Source organism: Rissa tridactyla, chromosome 1 (genome assembly GCF_028500815.1).
Source record: "Rissa tridactyla isolate bRisTri1 chromosome 1, bRisTri1.patW.cur.20221130, whole genome shotgun sequence".
NCBI classification, from domain to species: domain Eukaryota; kingdom Metazoa; phylum Chordata; class Aves; order Charadriiformes; family Laridae; genus Rissa; species Rissa tridactyla.
Window position 1 is genome coordinate 196,904,478 of NC_071466.1, and position 8,688 is coordinate 196,913,165.

Sequence of the window (8,688 nt, forward strand, 5' to 3'; positions counted from 1 at the left end):
GGTTGGAAAGGACTTCAGGAAGGGATTATCCCTCTCTACTTGGAAGCTGTTGGACCTCATCTAGAGTACTGTGCCTCGTCTGTCTGTCCCAATCAGTGCAAGAAAGATATCTATCAACTGGAACATGTTCAGTTGTAGGGCCATGGCGACGGTTGGGTACAGGAGCACTTGCCCTGTGAGGGGAGGCTGAGGGAGATGGGCTTGTCCAGCCTGGCTTCAGGCAGACTCAGCAGCAGCCCCCCCCACCGCCCACTACCTAACGGGAGGTCATCAAGAACACAGAGCCGGGCTCTTCACAGTGGGACATGGCAGGAGGACAGCAGGCAACACGCACGGGCCAACACCAATTTCGTGAACTCCCAGGATGCGCCTGTGGACAGAAAAACACACGTCATTTTGTCTGGGTGGCACTCCCTGGCCTGCCCTGTTTAGAAAATCAAAAGATTTCTTTTTAAGTCTACAAATCTATACATATTAATGTAAAAATATCTGTTACTAACATGTTACATCAGTCATCCGACATCGCCCCCCAGCCAGTAACAGCATCAAAGGCTTTATTTCCACTATTATTAGGTATATTGTTTACAATAACACAGAAGACCACAGAGAGAGTTACAAAGATATTTGCCATCTCTCATTAGCAATGTCAACACTGTCTCTTGGGTAAAAGGATCTTTGGGTAAAATGGTAAAATCTTCCATCTGGAAGGTTTGAAAGTCTCTCAGAGTTTTTGTTTCTAAATGTTTTTGGTGTCTGATTCCTGTGTTGGGGGTGGGGGGTTGTCTGTACATCAGTTTCTCTTACTGGAGGCAGGATCTATTTGGTGAGTTCTCTATTTTCTTCTCTTCTGCAAAGGGGCAGTTACAAGTCATTCACTCTGTGTTGTTTATAATTTTCTGTTCTTTCAGAATAATTTTCAAAACACTTCGATTTTCTTTTCAGCTGTGAAAGAATAATCCAAGACCAAACATGTTATTCTTTGAAATTAACTCACTCACTAAAGCTGGTTTCCCTATAAATTTTACTGAAGTGGATGATTAAGAACTCTTCTCTACAAATAATGTTTCATGCAATACAGCTGTAATGAGACTACAGTCTGATTATTTAAATAGATGAACATTTTTATTAACTGCAAAATCACTGCTGGCATGCTCTATATTTATACTTAATGAGACTTTGAAATCACAATAGTGGTTTCACACATGGTTAGGGAGGTTAACTCCAAAGGCTGGTTACTTCAGTCCTCAGAGTTGACTCTGGCTTTCATGTTCCTCTAGGGCACCAATTAAATCTAAAGGACAAGCTTTACCAAGAACCTGAACTTGGATTTACATTCCATATCCTCCCTATCTTCATGTCCTGCACAGAGCAGATGCAGGCTTATCTGGCCCTACTGGATTTCTGATGTCCTTTGAAGAGCAAAAATCCCACCTTGAATGGTAGTCATCCACACACAGCTGCAAGTGGATGAAAGAAAAAAAAGGAATATAACATATAATGAAATAATAAAGAATACATAAAGTGAAATGCTTCACTTTTGTTATATGTTCTGTATACCAAAGTCAATGAAAATGATGTTCAAAAAGTCTTCTTCCCTAGCCAGCACGAGGCAAGAGTAGAGCATTCATGAGAGCCTTCTAACCCACAGTTACTCTCCAGCACTGGGCAAGCTTCAGCCTCATGGCAAGCCAGGAGAAACAGGTTAGAGGGATCCAGAATGACACCCCCAGGGAACCCGATAAACAGCCTGCTTGGGAGATGTACAGTGCAGCTGTGGGATTCAAGTTCCTTCTGGGCTTTTGAAGCTCAGGAGGTCTTAGACATAGCCAGTGAGAAGTTCCACTAAGACACACTTTGCTTCTATATTTCTCTAGCAGAAATCTGAATTGAAGACATGTGGTAGGTGCTGGGTTTTCTCCAACAAACTGGTTTAAGTTATGCTGCAACTATTTGTGACATCTTCTTTCTCTGAGGCCTGGTAAAACAGTTCTTTGATTATCTACTACTCTGAATTGTTACAAAGGACCCCTAGGATGAGCACCCGTGTGGTCTAGAATGTGAAGACAGGTCACTCATTTGAGTACAGCCAAATGTCCCTAGAGAAGTGGATCATTAGGGGCACTGGTTTGAACCTGCATAGAGCATGGCACCATGCCCAACCCGCCTTGTCCTACTTCTCAGCACTACTTACTCTCTCTCTCATTACTCTGAGCTAGTTATGCCGCTTTCAGTGCTGGGCTTGCTATGGCAATAGACTGTGAAATACAGTCTAGCCAAAGCCATGTCTGCTATTGTACAAAGTGGATATGCCCAGAAGCACTTTCATTGTTTGTCTCCAGACTGTGGTACCTTAGAGGTTGGCAGGCAATTGTAGTTTGAATGTTTTACATTAGAGAATAGTCAAAGAGAAATAAAATTGCCTGACAGTACAAGAGGGGTGGATTGAGAATCAGATTTTTGCTGTGTGTTCATGTAATGATACCAGTGAACCACAATGATCCCCACGAAGGAGCCGTGTGATGATCCCTATTGATCCCAACGGGTGGTTCTTAGAGTGGTGGTGTCTGCTGGCCTCCTTTAGAGAGGGATGCGACCAGACTGGAGTGGAAAAAGAGATGCCTTCCTACTAGATCGTTTTAAGTCTTGCTGATTGATTGGAGAAGGAGTGTGAAGTCTTTACACTGGCACTTTTTCCATGACTTTGACCTTACATAGAACCAGGGGCCCATCAGAAATATCCCATTCAGAAAGGAACTTTCTCACATTTCCATGCTTTTATACTTTGTTTTGTACAGATGTCTTTTTCTCATCCCAAATTCTCCAGCTTAGTACATGTGTGAAGGAAAAGATGGTCTGGCCCTGAGAGAGCTGCACTCTACAATAGTTAGCTGAAGGGCTAACTGTGGTATTTTGAAAGCCAAAAAGTCCTGCATGACACATGTCTGTTGTGAAGGAGAAGAGAACTTACTAAATTTCTGAACAAAGCTAATTTTTTACAATAAGTGTGGTGAGACACTGGAACAGGTTGCCCGAAAGGTTGTGGATGCCCCATCACTGGAAGTGTTCAGAGTCAGGTTGGATGCGGCCTTGAGCAACCTGGACTAGGGAAAGATGTCCCTGCCCATGGCAGGGGTGTTGGGCTAGGTGATCCTTGAAAGTTCCTTCCAACCCAAACCATTCTGTGATTTTGTGATTGATGAAAAAGTATCTCAGCCTCCCAGGCAACAAGCCAGAGGGCTCTCAATAAAAATAAGCCATGTTCATTTCCTGAGTATTAATTGGTCCAGAGTACAAATGTGCTGTATAGAGATAAACAAATAGATGATGCTTGAAGTTTGAAGTGCAGAGATTTCGTGAGGACTTTTTCCTATGGCAGAATAGCACCATTAAAACTTTTAAACTAAGGATTAAAAAAAAAAAACGAAAAAAAAAACCAACCACCCAGTTGAGCACTTAAAAGCATACATAGGGGCTTTCATGTGAGAATTACCCCTTTTATCCTTTTTTTTAACTTTAGAAAAATTATATAAAGGACCAACTCTTTCTCCATTTGGCAACACTTGAGATGGTGCTAAAGAGCCACTGTCAGGAGATGGGGGAGAGAGCGCAGAAGGGGCAAGGGAAGGGGAAAGAGAAAGGGGAGAAAAACTTAGAGATGAGCTGGGAGGCATTTCGTTGGTTTTTTTGTGCTGGAGTCTGATCTGGCTTTCCTGAACACAAATTAGAGAAAGTCACATAAAAGCAAGAGATAACGAATGCAGCCTCTGTTTCTGGTGTGACTCTGCTGAAGAATGACAGACGCGTGCATAGCCCTATCAGTCACAGATGTATACAAGCATCAGGTTGTTCAAAGTTTTTCTTTTAGTTGCCTTTTTGGCCATAGAGGATTCAAGCTCAGTCAGCTGAACCAGACTTCCATTAGAGAGAAGGCATAAACAACCAGATAAGAAAAAAGAAGAAAGAAGACATGAAAGTTGAAAAAAGGTGGTATTCAGGAAAGCTGTAGCGGACGTGACCTAGCCAGGTTCTGGCTGGCTGAGTGGGTGACACCTCTGGACTTCTGAAAGCACAGGGTTGTCAACGTGGGTTCCACAACCCTAAAGGTGGGAACATGGCCGTCACCACTGCAAAGCTTGCTCCTTTTAGTCCATCTGCTCTTCTGTCATTGATATTTACAGCCCCACAAATGTGGATAGGCCCAGCCACCCATGCTTTCATTATTAGACCCAGCATGCAGCACATAAAATTTTGTTCATTATTTCCCAATTTGACATTTGTCTTAATTATCAAACGCAGCCTTTGGGGGATAGCAATGAGAATCTTGGGTTTTGCTAATCTCATCTTTTTCTCTTTAAACCTTTCTTTACTCGTATGAACAATTTTAGATAATGGCTTGACTGCATTTTTTTTGTTATTTTGGAGACTTGAAATAGAAACTTCTCATCACTACGCTCTCACCTTCTTTAAGTGATCTGAAGACTTAAGTCCTTCTTGCAGGTAGCAAAAAGAACTATAATTGGGGTTGCTAATGAAGTATTGCTATGTTTCCCTATGCTAAATCACCAGTGCCATCTTGCCCTCGTTCCTGTACCGTGAGCATCCACTTACCATCTTCTTTGAACTTCTTTCTTGTACCTTCCTTCTGGAATCAGTAAATACCATTTTCAGCTTTAAAAAGATTTAGAGGACAGGAATGTAATAAAGCCTCGTCAACATGGTTTTAGGGAAATAGCTCTTGTCAAATAAACCCAAATTACTTCTAAAATCATATTACAACTTTGATTAAGTGTGTCATAGCTCCACAGTTACCTTTGACTTTTATAAATATGTTGAATTAATACAACATTTCACTGATCTAAAAATTGGTGCCATATAACATAAATGCAATAAGGTAGAAAGTTAAGTCTACTTGTAGAAAACACCATTGCAAATATAGTATCAACAGCGACTGTGGGAAAATTTCACTAATCAGGACTTTGACTGTTCTCACAAGTGATCAAGGTGTAAATCACAATTCTAGGGACAAAGACTGAAACAGTGGTAAACAGTAATGGAGAACAGAGCAGACAAAATGCTCTAAGTGCATAGTAATATGAGCCCCTTCAAAGAAACTGGGATAGCCAAAGGATATTCTTCCTTTTTAGAAAGATGAAGGGAAGGCTAGACTTACTGAAAAGGAAAGGGAAAAGGATGCAAGAAAAGACTGAGGGTACAGTAGACCAAAACTGTAGCAACAAAAAACAGGTTCCATTAGCTAGAGGAATATTGGTGTCCGAGGTGGCCAAGAAGGCCAACAGCATTCTGGCTTGTATCGGGAATAACGTGGCCAGCAGGAGTAGGGAAGTGCTCGTGCCTCTGGACTCGGCACTGGTGAGGCCTCACCTCGAGTGCTGTGTTCAGTTCTGGGCCCCGCTGTACAAGAGGGACATTGAAGTGCTGGAGCGTGTCCAGAGGAGAGCTACCAGGCTGAGGAGGGGTCTGGAGACCAGGTCATATGAGGAGAGGCTGAGGGAGCTGGGCATGTTTAGCTTGGAGAAGAGGAGGCTGAGGGGAGGCCTCATTGCCCTCTATAACTACCTGAAAGGAGGTTGTGGAGAGGTGGGTGTTAGCCTCTTCTCCCAGGTGAATAATGACAGGACTAGAGGAAATGGTCTGAAGTTGCGGCAGGGGAGGTTTAGGTTAGATATTAGGAAGAATTACTTTACTGAAAGAGTGGTCAGGCACTGGAACAGCCTGCCCAGGGAGGTGGTTGAGTCACCATCCCTAGAGGTGTTTAAGAAACATCTCGATGTAGCACTTCAGGGCATGCTCTAGTGGTGGAGATTGTAGGTTGTTTGGTTGGACTCGATGATCTCAAAGGTCCTTTCCAACCATGAAGATTCTATGATTCTATGATTGAAGAGCATTAGTAAACTGATTAAGCGCTATAGATATTGGTGAGTGAAGACTGAAATACTGTGTGTGCTTTGGGGCCTATTTTTAAAAAGAATGTTGACAGACCGGAGAAGATAAAGCAACTAAATTTTTGGAGAGCTGGAGTGACAAAGATAACAAGCCCGGTCTCTTTCAGCTTACCAAAATGAAGACCAAAGAGTGGTTAGGTAAGGACTTTCAAAGGAAGAAGCTACTGAGTAGTAACACAGTTTGTAATTCCAGCGGTGAAAAACCTATCAAGAACCAGTGGTGAAAAAAAGAAAAGAAAGGAAGGGAAAGAGGGAGGCAAAGGGGAGGGAGAAAAGGAGGGATGAAGGGAGGGAGGGAGGCAGGCAGGGAGATAGATCAACTGCAACATGAAGGTCTACTCTTCATCATTTGGGGTTTCCAAATTAAGTCTATATGCTTTCTCAAACATGGCTTTTACTGGAAAACAAAATATATGTTCATAAAGAAACTATTATCACTTCAATATAGGGTGTCCTTAATTGTCTGTGACACATGGGAAACCACAACAAATGATCTACGGACCTCTCTTGTTCTGTAAGTGTTGTTAGTTTTGAGATCAATGGTTTAGTTGAATTTGCTCAAAACATTGTATTAGGCACTATTTCCTCCTATGTAAAATTTTGCCAGACAAAAGTTGAAAAAAAAATATGAACTGAGTATGTGTTTCATGGTTCCTTTCTTTACAGTCACTTCATGCTTGGCGAAAATGGTACATTCTGAGGAAGCCTCTTGCCTTTATGGTCTAGAGCAGGAGTCTGAAATATGGCACAGGAAAACTGCCTTCTGCCGGCCACAAAACATCTGTTTGAGCAAATTGTATACTTTTGAGAACCACCATTTGCATACTGTTAACATGGCAGACAAGAAAAGTAATTTCCAATAGAAAAGGCAAATTTAATCCTGCTAATGATCCCTTTGTTTTCTTAGTTTCATCTCATGGACTGTTAAGCACAACCTTACCAGGCACATTCAGAGCTTGGACAATATGCTCCAGACTAGGCCTTTCTGCCCTTGCCCTTCCAGGACACTGTGTTGGGTGTTCATGGCAACTTTTTGGCAGAGGGGGATGCTGCAGGGGCAGCCTCTGTGAGGAGAGGCCAGGGACTGCCCAGTTCCAGTCAGTTCGAACAGACCCAGCACAGCTGAGCCCCTCGGCCAAAACTGCTGGCCCCGCTGTGATAATGTATTTAAGAAAGGGGAGGAAATCCCAGACAGGCAGAGGAGGAGGAGGGAACAAAAAGCATGAGAAATAGCTGAGGGGACACCAAGTCTCTTTATCTTGACTCATGAGCTTACTCGTTCCTGTTACTCCTATGTTTCCCGTGGCCTGTCCTGCTGAGGGTGGTAGCCGAGCAGCTGGGTGGGAGTTTGGCTGCTAGACAGGGCCAACCCACCACACACACTCTGACCGTTATGGTATCAAGGGTCAGAAGGGAGCCTGAGGAGCAACTCTGCATGTTTAGAGGGAACCAGGGCAAGGTCAAGTCACATCCTCTTCCTCCTTGTTCTCTCCTGAGAGGTGCAGCAGAATGCGCAGCGTACAGTCTCTTTCTCAGCATGCAGCTGAGGGGACATGGACTAGGTCAACACTCACTCACTAAATTCTCAGACCAGCACTGCCGCACTGCTGGCCAGGGCAAATAAATATTCCTCCACATAATTTTTGGACATAATTCAGGCATTAGAATACCACTCCCAGGAGGCAAACTGTGTGAGTTGACCCAGTTTTGGCAGATAAGAGAGTTTAATTTTATGGTAATGGTTTAAATAGCCTGTTTCATACCCTTTGATCTGTGTCAGAGACCAACCCTGGGTGCACTGAGTTTGCTGTCAATGACACACCCATGTTGTCCAGCTGAACAAACATGTATTTGCATTTATAGGGTTAATAAAGTGAGCTACACCCTCACCCGGCATTAACCAATATATTCAGCTGAAAGCAATGGAGCAAAATTGTTTACTACCAGTTTATTTTGGGCTCTTGTGGAAATACTGTACCCCTTTTGAAGTGCCAGCCCCACAAATCAGTGCCAATGGTGAAGCACTAATTGTTAGGTTTAAAATTCAGAAGTTTAATAAAAGGAAAATCCTCATATTTTATTTTTGGATACGTATCATAACTTCAGCCTGTTTCCTAGTATTTTTTTGTCTTGACCATATTATTGAAGTGCCCACCTGGAAGGCCCTGGGAATCTGGCTTTCAGTGCTGTGCTTCAGAAGTTTTCATCACTCTCTAAAAGCTTTCAGAAGGTTTTCTTCCTGACGTAAGGTAGCATTGAAAGGACAGTCATTAAAACCCAGTCAGATAAGACGCAGCTATTGCTTGAAACTAACCCTGTCTCTTTAATTTTAATATTCTTGGGAAAAAATATTTTTCTAAGCACTGCATACTGTTCTTGTTGATCTCAGAGTCATTTAATTATCAATTTAAAATCTTCTTTATTTTCAGTGTAAAAATTTGTTTTATTATAATTACGTTAAGTGAGAATCAATGCATGTGTTTGTGGTATATAATCTGAAATGTTGCAATGCCTTGAGACCTTGAGAAAGACCACGTGTGCTTGCTTAAAAAGGCACTTCTGGTGTGGATACAATTTAAACAAGCAGTGTATGCAAATAAGCAGTTGTAAGTAATCAAAAGAGAGTTCTACACTAATAAGAGCTAATATTTATTATTGTCCCTATCACCATTCCTGGAGCCAGAAGTTACAAAACTAGACTTCCCAATTTGACTTATTTGTGAAT